Source organism: Marmota flaviventris, chromosome 2 (assembly GCF_047511675.1).
Source record: "Marmota flaviventris isolate mMarFla1 chromosome 2, mMarFla1.hap1, whole genome shotgun sequence".
Classification (NCBI taxonomy): domain Eukaryota; kingdom Metazoa; phylum Chordata; class Mammalia; order Rodentia; family Sciuridae; genus Marmota; species Marmota flaviventris.
Window position 1 is genome coordinate 188,031,941 of NC_092499.1, and position 5,246 is coordinate 188,037,186.

At 43.7% G+C, this 5,246-nt stretch overlaps 1 pseudogene; it reads left to right on the plus strand.

Moving 5' to 3' along the window:
• Window positions 1–1,275, plus strand: LOC114100440 (S-phase kinase-associated protein 2 pseudogene; annotated as a pseudogene).
• Window positions 1,276–5,246: the final 3,971 nt, after the last annotated feature.

Here is a 5,246-nt window from a genome sequence, read left to right on the forward strand (position 1 = left end):
ATGCACAGGAAGCACCTCCAGGAGATTCCGGACCAGAGTAGCAAAGTTACCACCAGCTTCACGTGAGGATGGGATTCCAGCAAGACATCTGAGCTGCTGTCAGGCATGGGGGTCTCCGTCCTAGAGAAGGAGGAGGTGGACAGTGAGAACATCCCCCAGGAACTACTCTCTAACCTGGGCCACCCTCAGAGCCCCACACAGAAATGGCTGAAATGCAGAGGGAGTGACAAAGACTTTGTGGTCACCCGCAGGCCTAAACTCAATTGAGAGAACTTCCCCAGTGTTTCGTGGGACTCCCTCCCACATCAGTTGCTCCTGGGGATCTTCTCTTGTCTCTGCCTCTCATCTGCTGAAAGTCTCTGGTGTTTGTAAGAGGTGGTACTGCGTTGCGTTTGACGAATCTCTCTGGCAAACCTTGGATCGCACAGGTAAAAATCTGCACTCAGATGTGATTGTTCGTCTGTTGTCTGGAGGCTTGGTGGCCTTCCGCTGCCCCCGATCATTTGTGGGCCAACCCTTGGTTGAACATTGCAGCCCTTTTCATGTTCAGCATTTGGATCTGTCGAACTCAGTTATAAACATATCTACCCTCCATGGCATTCTGTCTCAGTGCTCCAAGTTGCAGAATCTAAGCCTGGAAGGCCCTATAGCTTTCTGATCCCATTATCAATAATCTTGCACAGAACTCAAATTTAGTATGACTCGACCTTTGTGGGTGTTCTGGATTTTCTGAGTTGGCCCTGAAGACTCTGCTAAGCAGCTGTTCCAGACAGGATGAGCTGAACCTCTCCTGGTGCTATGAGTTCACTGAAAAGCACGTGCAGGTGGCTGTCGCATATATGTCAGAGACCATCGCCCAGCTGAATCTTAGTGGCTACCGAAAGAATCTTCAGAAATCAGATGTCTCTACCTTAGTTAGAAGATGCCCCCAACCTTGTCCATCTGGACTTAAATGACAGTGTCAAGCTAAAGCATGACTGCTTTCCAGAATTTCTCCAGCTCAGCTACCTCCAACATCTGTCACTCAGTCGGTGCTATGATATAATTCCTGAAACTCTACTTGAACTTAGAGAAATTTCCACACTAAAAACACTATAAGTTTTTGGAATCATGCCAGATGGTATCCTTCAACTGTTAGGGGAAGCCCTTCCTCATCTGCAAATTAATTGCTCCTCTTTCACCACCATTCCCAGGCTTACTGTTGGGAACAAAAAGAACCAGGAGATATGGGGCATCAGGTACCAACTGACACTGTAAAAGCCCAGCTGTCTATGAAGTTATTTCTTGCAGGATGGTGTCTCCTCTTTCTTTGGAATGGGGAAAGTAGGCAGGAAGCCCAATTACTGGAGCACTGGGCTAGTTTTTATTATTCGTTTTCCCTTAACCTTTATCCTGCAAGTAAATTAGGAAACCGTTTTCAAGGAAAAAAAAAATGAAGTATTACCCTTTTTTAAATGACTATAAAAGCTTCTGTCAATGCTATGCCCTTAAGAGCCTAAGTTGTAGGCCATCAGAAAGTTTAGGAGTTTGAGCCTATGATTTCAATTTACTTTTTTACATAGCAAAATTTATGCCATCTTTTCCAAGTGCTCTTTGGATTAAGTCTTATGTAGAATCAAGCTTAAAAAATGACTTAAGGCTAATGATTTTTAAAGCCTTTGTGATAACTTTTATCTATTTAATTTTTCAGTATTGTTTAATAAGACATAGTTTGGAAGAACAATAAGCTATGTGTAGGGTAGGCTGAACAGAAAGAGTCATAAGATAGTAGCATTTAAGGTATCTGGGAATTAAAAAAAAAACATTTCATTTTATCTTAAGATTTGAAATTAGCTTAACAGAAACATAGCCCCACATCTTAAACCCTCAAACAAATTAAACATACGGCCAGAGGTATAGAGTTGGTATAGGATGTAAAGGCTCAAGAAGTAATTTTCTATGCCAGATTAATCAGAAGTATCCTTTAATATCACTAAGGTACTGTGTTCCTGAAATATAATTATGGTTTCTAATTTTATAATCAACTTACATTAACATGAGTTGTTTACCTTTTAAATGAGTTGCTTTGTTTCAGGAAGGTGATATTAACCTAATCAGTCTCTATTCTTGAAAAATTGGAAGAGTTCTGAACTGATACTGCCTGCTGTTTTCCTTTAGTGCTAAGTTTATTTGTATATTACTCTGGAATCAAGTATTTTAAATTGCCTTTTTAAAAAGCGGTCTTTCTCAATAATTGTTTGAAACTACCCCTTTATAGGGTTACTGATCCTAAGAATTGCTTGTTCCTATAAATCAGAAGTACACACTAGAAGCGCGTGTATTTTCCATACAGTTTCAGGACAGTCTGCACTGGCACGTATGTAAGAGTTAGTACTCAGGTGTTGAACCTTTTGGTAATATGAGTGGGTTTGTTTTTTAAAAAAACCTCTCATCGAGGCAAAAAAGATCAAGTTCTGCTTTTTAAAAATCACAAAAACACTAGTTTTAAGTCAGTGACCTCCCCATATGTGCAAAATGTTACAAAAAGCCAAAATCCATCATTTTTTCTCTTAACTGGTTTTACTTAAATCAAAGATTTTAAATGTTAGAAACAGTAGCATGATGTGCCCTTATCTGCTCAGACCTAAGGAAGAAAATTTTAAAGTAGTGTTACACAAGGAGATGATTATGTGTCTATTTCTTATTAGTTTAAAAGTGCTAAATACTACTTGAAATTATTGTTTACAGATTAGTGACAAGGGCTGGTGTAGGATCCGGTTGGACTTACTTCCAGGTGCCCTCAAACATACAGTGCCTGTACTTCCAAACTCAAGTCCAGCCATAGGCTATTTTGCCAACGTGTCGGAGTAATCTGTATTTTTGTATATGATTTCTACTTTTATAAACTTGTTTTAAAATAAAACACATTTTTATTAAAAATAAAGTAAATAAAAAAGAAAACTCGGGCCATGTCTCACCTCTCTGTGAGTCTGTTGACTCAAGGGTCCTGCTTCCAGCTCATATGAGTAGCACATTTTTCTGTTCTGACCCCAAGCCTGCTATTTACTCTGCCTATGGACAAATTCACAGGTGGGGACAGTGGTGGGGTCAGAGGACAGAAAAGTGGGCTGAGAATGTCAAGGTGGAGGGAATCTTCATGGAGGTGGGTTCCCAGTGGTTCAGTCCTTTGGCATCCTTCTTCTCATCCCAGAGAATGTATTTGACCTTCAATATTCAAACAACGGAGTCTGTCCAAGACCCAGACATCCATCAGAAAAGGAACAAAACACAAGGGTAGTGAGTTAATCCCACTCTATCCAGTGCAATGTGGCTGTTAAAAAAATAAAGTGAATCACTCTGTGTTAACATGGAAAAATGTGAGAAAAAGAGTTGCTGAAACTATGTGTCATAAAGCCCTATTTTCTGGGGGGGAAAACATTCCAATGTGTAGATCAGGGCATAGACCAAAGTCTGCAAGGATTGGTACTTACCTCTGGAAATGAGATTGAAGGTGGGTTTGGGGAAGGGAAGGTTTCACTTGTTATTTGACATTCTTCTGTCTATTGAAATTCTTTGATACAATTTGTGCAATCACACCATTGTGTGGGTTTGTTAAAACCAACTCTGGAAGTTCAGGGAGGAGGAGCTTGGTGGAGTGCCAGTGCAGAGGCAATGAAAGGTATGGGACCCTGGCTGTTGTCCTCATTTGCTCTGTGCACTTGGGCCAGTCACCTCCCCTCTCCAGGCCAGGGCCAGACACGTGCTTATGTGTGTGTTGGTGGAGGTGGAGAATTCAACCCTGCAGGACATCAGAGCGGTCCATTTTAAAAATAACAGACTTGACCATGAAAATTTACTGAAAAGTCACTGGTGGAAGCAGAGTGAAAGTCAAACTCTGAGTTGCTTAGAGCAGAAGTTACTGGGCGAGGCTTTTCCCACGTGTCCAGGGGGCCAGCCCTGCCCCTGCCCTGAGTTAGAACACTTGACCCGCACATCTCTCGGTCATCACAAGAAAGCCTTCCTCCCATGTGAGCTGGGACTAGCTGTGCACTGGTTTCTAAGCCTCAGTCTCCAAAGAGCAGAGCAGGGCATCAATCTCGACTCAGCTGTGATTCTCCTCCCAGGATAATAACAGGGCAGGGGCAGGGCAGGTGAACTCTGGATGTCAGGCATTGACTCAACACAAGAGAATGCCAGCTCAGGAGGGAAGGAGCTTCCTGTCTCTGCAAGTGTCCATGGGAGGGCCATCTAGAGACTTGTACCACTCACAGCCCAGTTGTGCAAGGGCAGGGGAACAGGTTGCCGAGAGAACAAAGAAAGTACTCGGAGCCAGTGTGTAAGACTTAAGAGCTATTATTTTCACAGGGAAGGCCCCATGGTGACAGGCTGGACAGATTACACCTCCATCCCTCACTGGGCTTCACCAACTAGCAATGCCATCCCCCACAACACCTTGTCCAGTGGCAACTGGCTGGACAAGTGGTACTTGTCCTCTCCACAGTGCCCTCGATCCCACACCAGTTACTGCTGGGAGAGGAGTTTTATAAGCTAGTCTACAGAAGCAGTGACATCATTAGCTTAGCTTGCTTTGTCCCACTGTATGACCAGCATCCCAAAGAACCTGACACCAGGCAAGAAAGCAGCTCTCCACGGATAACACTGACTTGCCCTCATTCCCAGTGTACATGAGAAAAAGTCAGTGTCCTTCAAGATATTTATGGACATCCCAATCCAGGCGTAACTTGTTTGGGTTCATGGGACAGAGAGGGACACTTTGAGGACATGGTGTTTTACGTCCTTCCATTTCTCCAAGGTGGCCCCCATCAGGGAAGCAGCGTGAGAGAGAGTTGTATGAGTCTTTCGATTATCAGTCCTCTGGACTCTGAGAGAAGAGTGGTTCAGCCACTACGTGGCTACGTGGAAGTCGGCCTTGAAGCAGAGCTTGGGAGGACATTTCAGAGAATGGACATATGACAGTGTTGAAGGGGCTTCAGAGACCTTCCTTCAGGAGGTGCATACACCATCCCCAGTCCACATGAGGCTCTGAGAGCTAAGTCACTTGCCCAAGGTGACACACCTTAAGTTGTGCAGTAGCTTTTAAAAGGTCAGAAGATCCCCAGGGCGGGATTGTCCAGTAGCCAGTGGGCGCAGCCAGCATGATAATTCTGTCCAGTGGTTAATTAATAACCAAAGGCCCCAAAGCCAGCTCCCAACTGGCAAGGCTGGGAAGTTGAACTCCAGCCTGTTTGAGAGTCAGGCGAGTGGGT